General features: G+C 40.6%; 2 long non-coding RNA genes across 5 annotated transcripts in view; one reads left to right on the forward strand and one right to left on the reverse strand.

Moving 5' to 3' along the window:
* Nucleotides 1-8,080, reverse strand: part of LOC120375115 — a 268,432-nt gene extending 260,352 nt beyond the window's left edge. For 3 of the 4 annotated variants that reach the window (XR_005586438.1, XR_005586440.1, XR_005586441.1), the window contains exons 1-2: nt 8,010-8,080; nt 6,043-6,128 (exon numbers count right to left, since the gene is read on the reverse strand). This is a non-coding gene — a long non-coding RNA (uncharacterized LOC120375115). The remainder of the gene's footprint in view (nt 1-6,042; nt 6,129-8,009) is intronic. The other variant, XR_005586439.1, reaches the window with a different exon arrangement.
* Nucleotides 8,081-8,142: 62 nt separating this feature from the next.
* Nucleotides 8,143-19,405, forward strand: part of LOC120375116 — a 35,823-nt gene continuing 24,560 nt past the window's right edge. Inside the window, exon 1 of the long non-coding RNA XR_005586442.1 lies at nt 8,143-8,194. This is a non-coding gene — a long non-coding RNA (uncharacterized LOC120375116). The remainder of the gene's footprint in view (nt 8,195-19,405) is intronic.

Below are 19,405 nucleotides of genomic sequence, written 5' to 3' on the forward strand. Positions count from 1 at the left end.
TTCTTATGTTACTTGGGCCTGGTCTTCACTAGGGGGGATCTATCTAAGATAAGGAACTTCAGCTACGAGAATAGCGTAGCTGAAGTTGATGTATTTTAGATTGATTTAGATTTACTTATTTCATGTCCTCACGCTGCGGGATTGATGGCCGCTGTTCCCCCATCAACTCCGCTTCTGCCTCTCGCTGTGGTTGAGTTCTGGAGTCGACGGTGAGAGTGTTCGGGGATCAATTTATTGTGTCTTGTCTAGACGTGATAAATTGATCCCCGATAGATCGATCACTATGCACCAAACCGGCGGGTAGTGTAGACATACTCTTGTATTTGAGTAGCAAGTGCTCCCAGTTACAAGGTGATTTCATTCATTGTATTCCTTTTTCAGTTTTAAGTTCAGAGTGTGTTGTTCAGTTCAAAACATAGTTGTAGCATAGCCCAGGAAATTCTCCAAATACACCACTCAACAAATTATTTCATGTATACGGTAAATTGGAAGCTGTTTAAAAATGACTAGCTCCACTTTAAGTGTGGGGGATTTCCTGGTCCTGCTTGTAGGCTGAGGGGGCACCAAGAAAAGCCAGGCAGTTTAAGTCAGTGAGCAGATTGCCAGTCTGGAAAGAAACAGCTTAAAGCAAGGAGGCAGTAGGTGTTGTGCCTTGCTACCTTAGGGAGCAGCCTGTTTTTTTTCTCTTGCTATTTTTGAGTTCTAGTGTATTATCATTCTGAAGCTGAAGAACTAAATGAGTGCTATGTTGAAACCTTCCAGCATGACTATTTTTTATGTAAATTCTCTGTGGGTATGCTGTGAACATAACAATGTACAGTGCATTTCACATTTCTAAATTGCAATGAAAATCTCAGATCCAAAAGTTCAAACTTCAGTGCCTGAAGTTTGTTGCCTACTCCAACACTTAAGCTGTCTGAAGTCCATGGAAATAGTTTATTTGGAAACATAATACTGCTAGTTGAAAAAAATAGCATCTATTTAGATCAGCTGACTGAAAAATAGCAAATATTTTACAAAAAAAAGTTTTTATGAAAAAAAATCATTTAAATTTTGAAAAAAGCGACCGATCTCCAGTGATTGACTTTTAGACAGCCCAAGAAGACCAAGGTTTGAAGATCTTTGATCTACTAGAAATTGTTAATGGTTAATTCAAGGAGATCCTGTTTCCAACTTCCCTTAAAAGATTGATTATTTGGTTCCTGCTCAAGAAACCTACATTTGATGTTAAGAATCTGTCCAATTATCATCTAATGTGCTATTTTTGTTTGCACTTACTGAAAAGACAATTCTGAGTACCTCTGGAGGTAAGGATTATTTTTAACAGCGAGGATAATTAGCCATTGTGACAATTTACCGAAGGATGTGGTGGATTCTCTATCACTGGCAATTTTTAAATTAGGATTTGATTATTCCCCCCCCTAAAAAAAGATACATTTTAACTCAAACAGGAATTATTTTAGGGAAGTTCTATGACTTGTGTTATACAGTTGATCAGACTAGATGATCACAGTGGTCCCTTCTGACCTTGGAATATATGAATCTATGAAAAAACAAAAAATACTAAATAAATTTAATCCCTTAATTCCTTTCAATACACTGACCAGAAAATGGTGCAAGGCAGCATTTATTGGAAACGGGGAGATGTGAAAGCTGAGAGAAACTCCCATTGTGTACGCTCCTGGACACAGCATAGGGCATGTCAGTGTAGAATGTGATCCACAGAGATTACTACATTAAAAAAAAATTTCAAAGTCTGAAATTTTATTTCACTATCAAATGTGTGGGTTGTTTTTTTAAATGTAATAATCAAGTATTATGTAGAGGAAATTTAGGTGCTGGTACAATTCCACATGACAAGCAGATATTGAGAAATTAACACATTGAACACCAATCTATGATGTCCTTGCAAACATATATGGATCATTCACAGGCTGGAAATATTTTCTATTTCATTACTCAGCAGCAGAACTGAGAAAGGAACTCTGATATCTCTGGTAAATATTTTAGCATATAACAGCACTATCTCTGAGATACTGAGAATATTAATATTAGACAAACCATGAAAGGCTCGGATTGTGGATTTGGTTAGAACGAGCATTTAGAAGTTGGGAAGTTCGTCTAAATCTGATCTGATATAAACTTCTTCAGTCTGCAACATTAGGCTGGCAATGTTGTGACTTAACAATCTATAATAACCCATAACAAGTAATTCTGTTTTTCAAAGAATTTACCCCTTCTACTAATGGCTTGGCTAATTTACAGCTAGAACGTGGCCAGGATGACTGAAAAGATGGCAATAGCCCAGCTTTAAGATCACATCTAAACTAACACCATTTATGAGATGATTTGTGAGGCATTTTAATTTTATCTCACAACAAAATGGAAGCCACCATTTTGAAAATGACCTTTTATCTGTACACCTACATTAACTTGATAACAGCACACTCTTATCTCGGGCTACTGCACAAAGCTGATTTAAAAATACTAAGTATTTTCCATAATCTTTTTAAATGAATTTATTTTTGCAGACTTGGTCCAGTTTTTGGATAGAAAACCAAAAGCTGAAAAAAGTTCAATTTAACTTATCCCCAAAAAACAACCAGCCAACAAACAACCCAAACTCCTTTGGGTGGGGTGGGAGAGATGCTTTTATTTTAAAAAGATCTAATGAAAAATGTACTTCTGATTTTGGTGTATTTTAAATAGAGGATCATGGATTGTGTGTTCATGTTTGGAGACTACCGATTTAACATTTTAAAAATCTTATTTGTTAAAACATATACAGTTTGCTATTGTGTGTGCATGTGTTGATCCAGGACACATGTAGTTCTGAGTCAACCCACTATTGTAACCTGCCCCAGCCATTAAGTAGCATCATTCACTGGTATCACTTCAGCTACCATGGTAATGCTGATTAAATATACAGGTTATTTTACAATTGTAGCTGAACCTGAGGAAATAATTGCCAGTTTGATTATGTGTCTAAGTGGAACTGAGGTTTCAGTCTCTCAGAACATAATAAAATTGCATTCTACAAAAGCAAGGATGATTTTGATCAGCTCATATAACTTGCCGAATGGTGTTGCAATACTTGCAATTCTATTCTGACGAGAGGACTGTGAAGCCAGTTACCAGTAACCTTGAGGTTATACTAGACGCAAAGTAAAAGCTGTGCAGAAAGTACTACTGCCATGATTAAGTTCGGCTGTTCTTATGATAGTAGTGTTCTTCTATTGGATGGTGAGGCAGCAGGGGAAGACAAAGTTCCCCTGCATACTCAGGGCCGCCCAGAGGGGGGGGCAAAGGGGGCAATTTGCCCCGGGCTCCGCAGGGGCCCCCAAGAGAACAGCTGAGGCTCCCGCCTCCGCCCCTCTCCTGGAGCCCTGGCACATCGAGCGGCGTGTCTCCGGCGGGGCCCCCCGAGCCCCGCCCCGCTCAGAGCTGCGTGGGGAGGGGGCGGGGCTGCGAGCTCCGGGCTGAGCTCAGGCTCCCTCCGCTCGGCGTGGAGCTCGCAGCCCTGCCCCCTCACCTCGCGGCTCGGAGCGGGACGGAGCTCAGGGGCCCCGGCGGAGACACGCTGCGGCTGTTCAGCGAGGCGCTGAGGCTCCGGGCGAGGAGGGAGCCGGAGGTAAGAGGCTGGGGCCGGGGGGGGTTGGCTAAGGGGCAGGGAGTCCTGGGGACAGTCAGGGCACCGGGAGGGGGCAGAGGTTGGGGGAGCGGTCAGGGGCAGGGAATGGGGAGGGTTGGATTGTGGGTGTTCTGGGGGGGGTGGATGGGGTCAGGGCCGCCCAGAGGGGGCGGGGCAAGAGGGCGCAGGAGCTTCTTCTGCCCCCCCCCACTGGCGAATTACCGCTAAAGCGGGACCCGCCGCCGACGTGCAGCTCGGGCTTTGGCGGTAATTCGGCGGCGGGGCCCTTCCGTTCGGGACCCGCTGCTGAAGTGCCCCGAAGACCCGTGGCGGGATCCCCCCGCCGATTACCGCCGAAGACCGGGCTGCACTTAGGCGGCGGGTCCCGCTTCGGCGGTAATTCGGCGGTGGGGGGCTCCCACCGCGGGTCTTCGGGGCACTTCGGCGGCGGGTCCCAGAATGGAAGGGCCCCCCGCCGCCGAAGACCCCGGGCCCCCGGAATCCTCTGGGCGGCCCTGCTGCATACTGTTTCTACAAAAGCCATAGAGAGGTATATCAGATGCATTGGAAGTCACTATAGACGTAATAAGTTACTAAATGTAACACTACAAGTTTGGCAAAAATATTAGGCCAATATTTTGAAGCTTGGGAGCTTACAGTTAGAAAGTTGAATAGAATGGCCTGATTTGCAAATGTATTGATCATCTTCAGCTTCCATTGACCTCAATGGGGCTGTTTTAATGTGTACCAGCGGAGAATCTGGCCCATTGCCTACTCCAATTAAAGTGAAGTATGTATTAGGGACAGAACTCCCACTTGTGACAAGTGGGAGGTCTGCACAATCCTACAGAGCATACGCTGTAGCTGTTTTTTTCCAGTAGATTATTTTTCATCCTCATCTCTAGGCTAAATCCTACACTGAGCTACACAAATGTTATTCAGAGCAACTCCATTGATATCCTAATTTCACATGGGAGCATCACGTTCTCATCTATCGTATCCCATGGTGCGTGAAGATTATTCTGAACCCTGGGTGTGTCTGCAGCCAATGGAGCCTCCAGAATGTGATTAAGAGGGGAGAGTAATTATTTGCATGTTATAGTAGATTATTTTTTTCCTCTTGAAGAGGAAATCACTATTTATTTCTCTCCCAGATTCTCTATCGGGAATTTGTCTGCTTTTTTAAAAATATTTCCATTTAAAACTTCACTTTGTGCTTTTTTATTTTTCCTTTAGGTCTATATTTGTGTATCTTGATTTGCGCCTGCTTGTTCATGAATTGCAGGGACTGCAGCAGTAATAATTACTCTATTGTGGTGAATCTAGAAAAATGATTGTGTTTAAAAATCCTTCATCCTATATTTTGGGCTAGCCTTCATTTTTTCCCCCATCTCTGCATCCCTTCATAACAATAAAACCTATGAAGAATGTGAAGAGATATTTGATCAAAGATCGAATTTTCCTCTCGGTTTGTAACATATTTGTAACAGCTAGATTCTGTTCTCAAATGGATGGTGTGCATTTCTCCATTGCTGGAAAAATGTTCTTGGACTGGAGAAACTGAGGAAAAATGAAGCAGCTTTCTACCCCTAAGCTAAGAGCAATAAGAGCTTTGGTTATTTATTAGAATAACCATTTATTCAAACTCTATGTCAATATTTCTCCAAATTCTTCATTCTCTGTGAGCCATTTTATAACAGACATTTTTTTAACTATTGTTCAGCACTTAGGTCCCAGTTCAACAAACACTTAGGCATGTGCTTGTCTTGCATGGGATTAAAGCACAGTCTTAAGTGACCGTGACAGGGTATTATCAGCAGCACCCTGATCACTGACATTGCTGAAGCCTGAAGATGGCTGCAAGCCCAGCTGGAGTCAGTTATACACTTTCTTTTGGGATATTGTGAGCACCTGGGTGGCAATCATTGGGCTAACAATGTAATTAGGAGCATATAAGTGGAAACAACAGGAAGCAAGGGTATTTCAGAAGGTGAACCAAGGCCCTGAACTGTAGGGAAACCTGCATTGTGCTGTTACTATGTAAGAAAAGAATCAATACACACCATGGTGAAGGACAATAATCTGCTGTGTATTTGTGATTCTGAAACCACATGACCTGACCAAGTAGTGTGGTTCAACAGGTAATGATGGGGATATCCTGTGACAATATTCTGGCTGTAATGCTGCAACAAATCTGCAATATTAGAGTTTAGGGTGATGGGAACCTTAGAAATATAATAGATCAGATAGGATAGATACTCTCATTAATCACATCTTTCCCCAATATCCTTCCCCATCCTGGTTGGTTCCCTAAATATTTTACTATGCAGATCAACACAAAAGGTTCTATGGACCGCAGTTTAATATCTATCCCCTAATGCAATACATGAATTTCTCAGCAAATAACCTACCTTAAAAATGGTTTGTATTTCTGTAGTGTCCTTCTGCTAAGTATCTCAAAGCAGTAAACAAACATTAGTTAAGCTTCACAGCCAACCTGTGAGGCAGATAAATTGAGAGACAGAAAAGCTGAGTGACTCTCCGGTGCTTGCTTGCTTGGTTCTTGTGCATGTGCTCAGGATCTAACTGGTTGCTATATTGGGGATCAGGAAGGAATCCCCAGGTCATTTTGGCAATGACTTTGGGGGATTTTCACCTTTCTGTGCAGGATATGCCAGGATTATCAGGGTATATTTCACTTCATCATTTCCCTGCCATTGTGGTGACCCTAGGCACTTGTGCACTTTGGTCCCTCCTATTCTCATTTTGTGGCACATAATAATCTAATCTCCTGGGGCTGTAATACTTTGGTCTAATTTCAGTTGCTGGGTTTAGTATACAGGTGTTGGTGGCCTGTGATATTCAGGAGGTCAGGCTAGATGATCTGGTGGCTTCTTCTGGCTTTAAACTCTGACTTACCCAAAGAAATCTAGGGTTAGTTGTAGAGCTGGGAAAATATATCAATACCTTTTTCCATGTGCAAAATCAAATCTGAAAGCTCATGTACAAAAGATGATATCCATGAAGATATTTTATGAGTTTGGGAAACCTGCCAGCCAAATATTATCTTCTGTTGAGGATTGGATACCCACCACCCCTCACACACTTTACCTGTTCTGTGATCGTATTATGTGGTCACTGGAGTAGGTTGAGGGAGTTATCTGCGTGGTTTAATTTCAGCTTTTTTTTTTTTTTAAATCCAAGGTAGGGAATTTGAAATAGGAAAGAGTGGGTTCAAAACAAAAAATATAGGTGCAATTTTTTCAGTACAATAACAAATCATAAATATTGCCACTGAACAGATGCTAAAGCACTATATACAATCTGTAGGCGTGAATCTCTCACTACAGAAACCTAGCTTAGCAAACCTCTGGCTTATAAATAAGTGTAATTGCTAGAAGAAATTAGCATTTGGGTGTTTGTTTATAAAATTTGTTCACATTCAGTTTCTCCTTTTAAATGTGCTATTTCTCTTTGATCAATTTTTCATTTAGAGTGGTTCCTGTTACAAGCCAGCCCAATCTTCCAGCTGGAGGGTAACCAGTCTGTTGTGAATGGACCCAAATTGCTGGGCACACTGTGCTTCTAAATCCCTTGGTCTGGGTAGAGTCTAGTCACCCTTTCTATCTCTGGAGCACATTATCAGATATAAAACTCTTGTCTGCACCATTCCTAAGGATGTGGGACTGCACACCAACCGCTCTTGTCCCTGAAACCAGTGTCTGAGACCTTCCAAGCCCTCATTGCTTATATACATTCCCTTAGAGTTTCACCTAGCTGTAGGCATTCTGGCTTCTAATTTAAGCCCCAGCATTACAGGAAAATAAGGATCACAGGTTCAGCAAAAGAATTTCTAAACTACAGTCACTTTACTCTTAACAAGCAGTAGTCTGAGTTGCCTGTTCTGTGAGTCTGTTGCTTTTTTCCAGGTTCTCCACAAACATGCTTGTCCCTCCCCTCCCTTCCCCTCTGTTCCCCTGTGTAGAGTGTCCATTTTTCCATGGGAATGGGCTGCTAATTGAGTTACAGTGAGAGTTAGTGGCCTTAGATTGTTGTTTTGGTGGATTCTCAGATTGTTTTTCAACAGTGGGTGTCAAATACCTCTTCTGGGATGGCTAGCCCCAGGCAAGGCTAGATATGCATTCGGCCCCTATTACAGAATGGATGCCCTAATCCAAAATGGATGTTATAACACTAAATGGAGTTAATGGTGTGGCTCAGATATTTCCCTTTCTCACTGCCCCTAATTACAGATAGTTATAAAGACAAGAGAGACAATGATTTGTGAACATATATTTCAACGTCAGATAATTTACTACTCAAAAACTAAACCATCACCCACTCTGAGTGCATGTAAAACATTTTTTTAAATATATACCTCATCCCAAATATTCCTTGAGACTTTTCATCCACAGACCTAAGATGTCTCAGTTCTGTGCCTAAGATTCCTCAGTGCCATATCTTTAGAACTTTGAAACAGAGTGTCATAAGGGCATTTGTTCCATTCTTAAGCAATGAACTTCCTGAGAGGAGGACCCAGCAGATCACCCATCCTCACGTGAGGTAGGCACCACAGCACTTGAGGACTTTATTTAGAGGGATGTCAACTTTTCATCTGAGATAGTTTATATTAAAATCATACAAAAGTAATCCTGAAAAATGGAGGGGCAGTTAGGGATAATCTGCACAGGAACAAGAACAAATGAAAATCAATAAAAAATATTTTTAAAAGAGGCAGAGAGTCCAGAGTCATTGTTCCAGGAGAGCAGAGAGGGTGTTGGAGGGAGATGTAGAGCATGAGGGGCTATTTTTTTATTATTAAAAAAATAACTTTCTAAAGGATAACTTTTAAAAAATGCTTTCATGATTCAAAACAACCAAGTTGGGCAATGGTCTATGTAAACACACGATCCACTACTGCACTCAACCCCTCTCACCTGCTCTCCCCAATTGTATGTTACGATCACTTGTTACAACTAGGATTTGATTATCCTGTAAGCTGTCCGAGATCAGGACTGTGTCTACCTATGTGTTTTTACAATGTCTAGCAGAATGGGGCATATATTCAGATTGGAGTTTTTGGATGCTGCCATAATATAAATAATAATTACACCAAGATAACACTAAGGTTGCAAAGCCAAGCACTCAGAAGTTAAGAAAGCTCTTCAAGTCCAGTCCTAACTGGCCAGATGAGAATTTCCCTGGTGTGGAGAAACTTTCCACTGGCAAAAAGCTGGCCTAGCCAGTTCCTCTTTACCAGAGTGCGTGTGGGTGGTGGGATGACATGTCCAGAGCTATAGCCAGCTAGTATATAAAAAAACCCATCCCCTACGCTTCTCTAATTTATGCTAGTACTAAGACAGCTTGTGAATCAGAGAGTTTTAACTCAGCAAAGGAGAGAATCTCTGTTGGGACCATGTCTGCAAAGAACAGAAAGAGAGAACACCTTGCAGCTTTAGAAACATTTGATCCTCTGATTGCAGCCTGGTACCAGGATATTCACCACCTGCAGTTGTTCTGCAATGAGTGCAAGTTAGTAGATACCGTGGTTGAGAAAACTAAAATTCTGTTAATCTTTACTGCTGCCTCTGGGTTTTCAGCCTAACCCAAAACCCCAGATACAAAACCCCTCAACCTTTTGGAGTTCAGATCCAGATCTGGACATGGACGCTCAGCCTCATCTCTAGTATTTAGGCGGAGAGGCTGCAGTGGGTTTCTAGCAGCTGCAGAGTACAGCAAGTCAAGGCTCTGGCAAGTTCTATATTGGTTATTTGCTGCTTGAAATCTAGACTGATATCTGCCCTTCACATCTCAGGGGCTGCTCCTTCCTACTGCAGGTGTTGGACTTTACTACTGGTCTAAGAATCATCAGGGACAGTGATTGTGCTGGAGTGCTCTGGGAAAGGGCTGCTATGGAATGTTCTCAGTACTGTAAGAGTTAAACAGTCTCAGTTATCCTGAAATACTGCATTTCACACATCACACTTTTTTTAACAACACTCATTAAAGCCACAAAAAGAGACAGGCTATGTTGCTCCTGAGATAGATGTGATAAGTGCTGTCACATCAAGCAATAATCCCATTGTTCTGTGACAAACTGACAGGACAAGATCACCAGAAAATAAGAAAGTTCAAAACAATTGTCACTGGTTGTAATGTTGGATAAATAGCCTGAAACACAGTGAGTGCAGCCATTAACTAAGTCTTGCATCATAAGATATCCAGAAATGTGTATGTCTGATCCCATTCTAGATTCTGTTGGTGACATGGCAGAAACAGGAACAAGCATTATTATTTAGGGCTAGATTATGTCTCTAAACAATAATTGCTTTGGTTCAAGAGCATGTGGGAAAAGAATAGCAGCTCAAGAATTAGGGCCACACTTTATTCCCTGCATCTGCTTAGTCAGGGACTAATAATTTAGTGCTGACCTCTAACAGCAGCAAATCACTACCACCTTCCTTGTGCTGGCTAAGCTGCACTGACTAGAAAGTAAGAGAACCTGGAGCCAAAGCTCTGGCCATTAGAGGGAGAATATAAATAGATACAAGATGGTATCACTAAGCTTGTGCACCCACATCCAAATTCTAGATAATCTACATAGGTGTGTATGAAGGGAACCCATACTTCTATGGGTGTGTAAATCTAGCTATCAAAAAGAAAACAGATATGAAAACAGGAAGAAGATGTGTTCCATGAAGTCAAAGGCAATCTGTACTATAGATGCACATCTTCAACCCACCTAAGGCAAAGTAACAGACATTTTTGCTTCATTATGTAAGCAGAGTCAGGATGAGCTCTACCCTGACATCTGGTGGTGAATTATGGGAGTGTGGAAAAGAATTTCAGAGGCTGATCGTGTTTGCATAAGCACACCCACTCCACCTAGCAGAGGGCATGGCAGCCTAAAATGGTTACTTTCACAGCTGTGGGATCCCCAATTTCTTTGTTATTGGGGCAGGAGGAATAAAGTGTTGTCACCCTGATTAAGTAAATGAGGAACCACAAAAGTGTTTTATGATAAAGGGGTTCACTATCAACTAAATAGCACTTGCTAAACAAGGGACATGGGTTCCAAAACCCAGTGAATTGAGAGAGGTTGGGGGCTTGGTGGTGAAGGCTCCTTGTGTGAGCCAGAAGCACCAGTGCCGTCTACTCCTCTGTCCACTGTGGAATATCAGAGTTGATTTTTGATTCCCTTAAGAATCTAGATGCAGGTTACTGAGATGAACTCACTTTGGGCTAATGGTGCACTAGCACTGGGGCTCCCCTACTGTGAGCTGAAATCACTAAAGAGCTGGAATTGCTGAGCTGAGAGCACGGAGTACTGTGCTAACTAGTGGGGGAGCCTGAAGCTATACTGCAGAGCAGCTGGCAGAGTGGAGTGGAGCAGTTTGTGGAGCCACGGAGCGAGCGGAGCTGAGCAGTTTGTGGGGATGGCTGGAGCGGATCATGGGACAGATGGTGGAACAGAGCAGCTGGCAGAGCGGAGCAGCTGTGGGAGGGGTGGAGCGGCCCACAGAGCGAGTGGAGCCGAGCAGTTTGCGGGGACAGCTGGACCAGATCACGGGACGGCTGGTGGAGCAGAGCAGCTGGCGGAGCAGTTTGTGAGGATGGCTGGAGGAGCAGAGTGGAGTGGCTGGTAGAGCGGAGCAGTTCGTGGAGAAGGTGGAAGCAGAACCCCACGGAGAGGCAGGGCAGTTGGCCCCGGACCACGTAAGATGCCCCTTTCTACCCAGGCTGGGATGCAGGGGACTTTTGGATTGTGGGACTTTTGGGACTGTCGGTGATCTTTGGGTTGCTGGACTCTAGGGACATTTGGGGTATTGGACTTTGGAGTCTTGGGGTGATTTGGGGGTTGCTGGACTCAAGAGCCCAGGGAAAAGGACACGGCCCAATTTCCTGGGGTGGGTCTTTGCTTATGATTTGGTCTATGAACTCTAGTTGAGGTGTTTTCCCAATTTAATGCTTGTTGTTTATCTCATGTAATTAAACCTTTTCTGCTACACCGAGACTCTGTGCTTGCGAGGGGGGAAGTATTGCCTCTTTGAGGCGCCCAGGGGTGTGTGTGTAAGATTTTCCCAGGTCACTGGGTGGGAGCTCGAGCTGGTTTTGCATTACGTTGTAGGGAAGGGACCCCTATGTATTGAACCCGGCCCTTGCTGCTATCAGTTTGGCCTGGCAGAAGGGTTACACAGAGACAGCAGGAATTAGAGGAAAAAGCATGGAACTGGGATTCAGGACCCTAGGGCAGCTCTGCCACTGACTTTATTATCATTATTTATTATTTGTATTAGGGTAATGCCTTAGCTGGGAATCAGGTAGAAGGCACTACACTTACACATAATGAAATGACACTCCCTACCCCAAAGAAATTACAATCTAAGTATAAGATCAGAGACAAGAGGCTCATACAACACAGAGATGTAGAAGCATAAGTTTACAGTGAGCTGATTATAAATGACATAGTAAATTAAAAATCTAACATGAATCTGCCTTAGAAGAATAAGAAAGGCTTTTCTTTAACAGTTCACACACCTCTAGAAATGTGTGGTGGGTACATATAATTAAATAACTTGTTATAGTCTGAAATTCATTTGTTAGCATGCTGCATAACTGACATCTTTTCATCTTGAAATTCCTACTGGTAAAATGCTTAAAGATGCTTGTCATGAATGTGTCTTCATTTTATTTGTTTTATTTATACTAAACCTTTATGTTCAATATCTTAGAAGGGCCTGTTAAAGAAATAATGGTTAACTTATCTACATATATAAACAGAATTAAAATAGTTTAAAAATATTATAAGAGTTAATATGATAGGTTTGTAAGTTTCAAGAAAATACTACTTTTCTATGACAACACACGTGTAAGCGTATTAGAATCAGAAAATCCCTTCTCTTCTACTGGGGTACTTTTTTTTTTTTCTTCAGAGCTCACAAAAAATCTGCAGTGAAAGATCAGTCATCAGTCTGTTAAAACCAGATCAATTATATTCTAGAAGGTTTAGTTGAGCTGGAAAACTGCAGAATGCACACAGAACAATAACAATGTGGATTTGCTTGTTCTCTATGGAGTCTTCTAGCTCTTTGCAATATAGTTGCTTTTCCATAAATGAAAATGGGACTATCAAACAGTGCAATACAATTTTCTTCTTTTAAAAGACAAGGGGTGAGGCCCACATAAGTTAGGGGGATGTAATAACAGCAGGTGTGAGGGATCAAGGTCACAATTTTACTCAGAATAAAAAGAAACTGCAGCAGAAATGGAAGTTAAGAATTTTGCTGGCGCTGGGAGAAGGAATGAGTAAGGGGAGGGCGAAGGACTCAGTTCAGAGCTTGAATCTGCTATAGTGCAGAAGCTTGGGTCCCTTCTTCAGGGACCTTTCCATTTATTTTTATGGTAGTCAATCAAAGTGTATCACATTACTTCCTTAGTCTGTTTCGATCACAGAAGATCCGTGAGACTTGTGATATTTCCCCAGTGTGCATGTGAACTTCTAAAAACTGAACAATTGGCTTCAAATTCTTGTTCCTCTTCTAAATCACTTCTAAACTGTACTTCAGCCACAACAGAGAGACTCTTCTTCACATTTTAAGCTCAGTTCAATTGTGCGTTGCTTTTGGTCACCGACCCATTAACTCAGGCAAAACATTGAGCAAATCAGTTTGACATACCTAATGTGAATCCTAAAGCTGATTAATTATCAGCCTTTAATATTAAACTACTTTGTCTAAGCTTCAGCATTATGAATGCTATGTGCTGATTCTTTTGACAATAGATAATAATCATCATCATTGTGAAGCTTATGAGTAGAATAACCTGATCAGTTCATTAAGATCAGAGAGGTTTGAATGTATTAATAACTATATTATTTACACTTCAAACATGGAGGGCCAAATTCATCCCACGTGTAACTCCATTAACTTTAATGGAGTTACTCCATGAATGCGTTTAACCCAGAAAGTAGATACACTTCCCTCTGCTCATGAATGAATGCTGAAACATCACCCATGATATTTCTCCTTGTCTAATTACCCTCTTGATCAGGGTGTGCATCTTTATAGATTTATCTATACTGAATTGCACAAGTAATTTTGCCATCTAATGTAGTTTTTAAAGAACTTTTAAGAACTAATGGGGCAAATTCACACTTGGTTTATCTTGGCTGAACTTAATGGAATTAGATCAGTGGTGAATTTGTCAAAATGACTTTACCTTGATGATAAATTTTAATATACCATATTTTCTAGAAGCATTATCATATACATGATAAAATTATAATACATTGGAAGATGTGCTTGGAAGCTAGAGGACAAGACTAAAGTCAAGCTTCTGCCTTCCTCTTGCTGTTCTGAAAGGAAGTAAATTCTCAGTATCCTTTTTGCACATATTCACATATAAAACTGACATTTTTATACTTAGGCCTGATCCTTGATCCCTGCATGTGGACTGTTTCTCCTATATAGGGCTCCACACAGGGGCAGGGATCTACCCATGTGGATTTGATTTGCATGACAGGAGGTTTAGTTATGGATTGAGGCCAGGTTTCAGCACTTCACTGCAAACTCTATACTTTGGCAGATGATGGCAAACTCCTGCTCCATTGGATATCTGTAGCCAAATGCTACAAGCTGATAAAACTGATTATCAGTCAAAGTGCCAAGAAATATTATAGGGCAATTACCAACTTTACAATAGTTATTAGGGACTAGTTATAGGAGATTTATTAAATGTTCATTAGATCTTTGAACCTCTTTGAAACTATAATACCTGAAAGGGCAGATTGTCTGTCTCTCCTTTTAAGGTTTCAAAAATAACCTTCAGAAAGGATGACTATCAGCGGTGACTATTTATTTTAGGAAACAGGAATTGCATATGTTCTTCTATAACTATGAGTCTTTAGCTACACAAGTCACTAGAACCAAGATTCTTTGGCCAGTTCTGCTGTCCTAGAAAGAATGGAAACTGCCCACTTCTCCCAGCATTAGGGTGACCAGATAGCAAGTGTAAAAAATCGGGACAGGGTGGGGGTAATAGGTGCCTATGTAAGAAAAAGCCCCCAAAATCGGGACTGTCCCTATAAAATCACCCTACCCAGCATGCATGCAGCCCATGAAGCAAGCTCCTGTGCCCCACTGATCACCAGAAGCAGGAAGCCTGCCAGACGTACTTTAAAAAAAAAATTTGTTAGTTTTTTGTCTTTTGCTGGTTGCTCGTTGAAACATTTTTTGACCTGCCTAATTATACTTTTACACTCGACTTGCCATAGTTAATGTTCCGTTCTATTTTCCTCAATAGGATTTGACTTTCAAATTTTAAAATATATTTTCGTCTATAACCATCTTTTTTACTGTTTAGTCCTGGTGGCATATTTTTTGTCTTATTGGGTTTTTTTTATTTAATTAGTTGGGCATACATATAGGGGCTCAAATATTATGTTGTTTTTTTTTACAAAGTTTGTATGCAGCTTGCAGACATTTCGTTTTTGTTACTGTTCCTTTTAATTCCATTTAACGAGCTGCCCCATTTTTGCATAATTCTCCTTTCTGAAGTTAAGTGCTACGGTGGTGGGTTTCTTTGGTATCTCTCCCCCTGCCCCAGCATATTAAATTTAATTACATTATAGTTGCTGTTATTGAGCAATTCAGCTATATTCACCTCTTGGACTATATAGGACTAAATGAAGAATTGCCTCACACCTTGTGGGTTACAGGACTAGCTGCTCCAAGGAGCAATCCTTACTGGTGTCTAGAAATTTTATCTCTGCGTCCCGTCCTGAGGCAACATATTCCTAGTCAATTTGAGGATAGTTATTATTAGTGGGCTTTTTGGTTTTGTAGCCTCTCTAATCTCATTGAGCTGTTCAGAATCACCATCACCATCCTGGTCAGGTGGTGGGCAGCATATTACTACTACAATATAACTATTGAAGCACAGAATTTCTGTCCATAGAGTTTAGTGGCACTGTTTGATTCATTTAAGAATTTTTCAATATTTGACTCTGCTTTCTTTCTCATATTGTTCTGCTCCTCCACCAGTGTCATCTGTTGTCATTCCTATATATTTTGTACCCAGGTATTACCATGTCCCATTGAGTGGCCTCATTACACCAAGTTTCTGTGATGTATATGATATCGATATCCTCATTTAACACCTGACACTCAAGTCTACCCATCTTAGTACTTAGACTTCTTGAATTTGTATACAACCACTTTTAAAATTTGTCAGTATTTAGTTGTCTGCCTTCATATGATGTAACTGAACGGGACTTTTTTATTTGACTGTTTCTCTTCCATTCCTACCTATGCTCTATCAACTTTCCTTTTTACTAGAATATCAATAAATCCTCCTCTAAGGGCTGTGTTTTTTCACTTGACTTTTTTCACTAGTCATTTAAAAAAAGGTTTGGATGAAAAATGTCACCCCGTTGTAGTTAAAATAGACTGGGATCCACTCTTGCATCTATTAGAATTCTTTGAAGAGGTCAACAAACATGAAGACAGTGGTGATTCAATGGATATGGTGTTATAAACAGACAGTTAAGGGTTAATTCCTCTTTTACCTGTAAAGGGTTAAGAAGTTCACATACCCTAGTTGACACCTGACCAGAGGAACCAATGCGGGGGGGGGGGGGGAGAGGAGCAAGATGTTTTCAAAGAGGGAGGAGGGAAATCAGTCTTTGGTCTGTTCAGAAAAGTTTTGTGCCAGAGTGAAGGAACCAGGAATCAGCCATCTAACAGTTCTTAAAAGTAGTAAGTGTTTAGCATTGAAAACTAGTGTCCTTAATTCCATTTATTTTAATTCACTTCTAAAGTGAATTAAATTAAAATGAATGAAGGCCACTTTAATTCTGAATAAGAGCAGTCACACTGAGATTTAATGCAGTTTAATTCATTTAAAATTAATTTGGATTAAGTTTCTTGTGTACCCATGTAGACAAGCCCTACCTTTCTGCCATCCCACTCCCAAGAATTGTGTTGCAGAAGCTTTCTCTCAAGAAACTGTTAAGCATTGAACTGAAGGAACTGCTCGGGGCAATATAAAAATGGGGATATTGAAATAAAGAATCTAGGCATGCTGCCTCCTCATCACTTCTAGTCTGAAAATGAGGGATAAACCTATTACCTACACCGGATCCTTTGCATGGTAGGTCAATGCTGTGATGCTAGAAACAAAACAGAACCATGGCATTCAAGACCAGGTGTTAAATTGTCTCTTTGTCTGGTATAAATTAGCAGTTTCCATTTTCTCGCTGTCACTTTCATTAAAACAGGAATACTTTAAATTATAACATGCATTACAACATGAACACTTCCATTGCTAACCCAATCAATTAAAAATTCTATGAGAAATAAAGTGCAATCTATTTTAAAAAAATAGATATTGCAATAAGCCTACTTCTTTTCAGTATTATAAATCATTTTTCCTGGGAAAACATTCACATCATATTAAAGGTTGCCTTTTAAATACACAGTATGAGGTTATTCTGTTACAGTATGTGAATGCTAGATGAATGTGTACTTAATTTGTACTGTATAATACTCCAAACACAGTATGATAAAATCTTTCATATAAGAGATGATAAAATGTCACTTACTACTCATTTACAATACTTTTGTCGCTATAGTCTTCATATTTATGGCAGATTAAATTGCAAAAGAAAACAATGACTTCAATATGTAGTAAGCACAATATTTTTTGTTACATTGTATAAAAATACTTCAGCTGCCTACTAGAACTACCTGTAGTAAAGGAAAGAAGTGGAACTGACAAGAATGCAAAATAGGTACCCCAATTAGGAGGGGGAAAGACTGGCTTTGTTATGGGTTTAAGTATTCATTTATGGACACTTGAGTATGTACTGTCTTTTATGGCACTGTTTACAAATAAGTATGTGCTAGTGTCAAGGTGTCATCCCCACTCTGAACTTTAGGGTACAGATGTGGGGACCTGCATGAGAACCCCTAAGCTTATTTATCAGCTTAGATCGAGTAGCTGCCACCACCAAATAGTTTAACCAAATGTTTATGGGAGCGTCATTTGGAAACTCTGTCTTCCCCCAAATAGTTCCCCAGTCTTTATCCCCCTTTTCCTGGCAGGATTGAGACTGATTTACCTCCCACCAATTCCTGGTGAGCCCAGATCCAAAAAACCCTTGGATCGTAAAACAAGGGAAAATGAATCCGGTTATTTAAAAGAAGACTTTTAATTAAAGGGAAAAAACGTGAAAGGAATACCTCTGTGAGATTAGCATGCAAGCTATTCACACAGACAACAGATTCAAAACACAAAGGCTGTCCCTCTGGGCAAAAACCTTAGTTACACAAAGACACCATATTTGATTCTCCCACTATGCAAAAATGAAGTGAAAAAGAAAATAAACATAATCTCTCAACACTTACTACCTTTAAGAACTGTTAGATGGCTGATTCCTGGATTCTTCACTCCAGCACAAACTTTTCTGAACAGACAAAGACTGATTTCCCTCCTCCCTCTTTAAAAACATCTTGTCCCCCCATCGGTTTCTCTGGTCAGGTGTCAGCTTGGCTATGTAAACTTCTTAACCCTTTACAGGTAAAAGAGGAATTAACCCTTAACTGTCTGTTTATGACAGCTGGAATGGGATTTTTCTTGATCAAACTTATTCGTCATGGGACATCTTTCTTATCCCCAGGAGACAACCACTTCTGATTTCCAGATTAATTTAATCCTTTTGGGACAACAATATCCAGAACTGGGAATACTCCTTCACTTTAATCCTTATATCCCTTTGCTGTTTGTGCATTTCACAAAGTGGCAGTTAAAGGAAGCCAGTAGCTTCTGTCTCCCTTTCATGGTTCAGGCCCCGTTGAGGAGCATTCCCAAATGTGCTGTGAACACTGTCTCCAGGAAAGCGAGGATGCTGCCTGGGTCAAGGCTGAGCAGATCTTCCCAGTCACTGAATCTCTGTGGGGAGGATGGGAGTCTCTGTGAGAGGATCCTTCTAAGAGGGGAAAATGAGGGAAATGAAATTCATGGCCATAACAGATACTTCATTTCAGTTGAATGAACAGAACTTCTATGTACTATGTAATGGAACAAATTTTTCACTCAGTTATGTTAGTGGAAGAAAATCCAAAGGCATAAATAAAGGAACCCACCTGTCTAACTGAAATTAAAATTTGGCATATTGATTTATTATTTTGGTGAAGATCAAGATGTATTTTCCTTCAAAGTATATATCGACCTCATCTTTGCCTTAGTTAATATTTACCCTTTGAGCCAATTAATCTTGATATTCACCTGAACAGACATCAATATCCATTGAGTAAGATCAACAGGAATTATGCATGTATGTTGACCAAATAACATATTCCCAAAATTTTAAACCAGGATTATACCATCAACTCTTCTATTTAAAGTTACTAACACAATGCTGCTTAGTGACAACAATATTTATGCCTTTGCTAGCAATAATGATATTTTTGTCATTTTCCATGTTCTTCTTAGAAATGATTTACGTACTATATATATGGCCTCTGAATGTACAGTAGCTCTAGAAAACTGCACATACCTCATGGAATTGCAAGAAAAATACTAATCTACTTTGTTTTCATATACCTAGATAGAGGGAATGGATTTGATTTACAACAAAATGCATTAACAGTTTTCATGGGGTTTCTTGTTGGGGGTGGGGGAGGGGAGAATTCCACTGTAAACTGGGTAACAAACCATACTGATTATGAGGATTGGTGAGGTTCTTATATTTATGTTGTGGAGCTGACATTCTTT

Source organism: Mauremys reevesii, linkage group 11 (genome assembly GCF_016161935.1).
Source record: "Mauremys reevesii isolate NIE-2019 linkage group 11, ASM1616193v1, whole genome shotgun sequence".
Lineage (NCBI taxonomy): Eukaryota > Metazoa > Chordata > Testudines > Geoemydidae > Mauremys > Mauremys reevesii.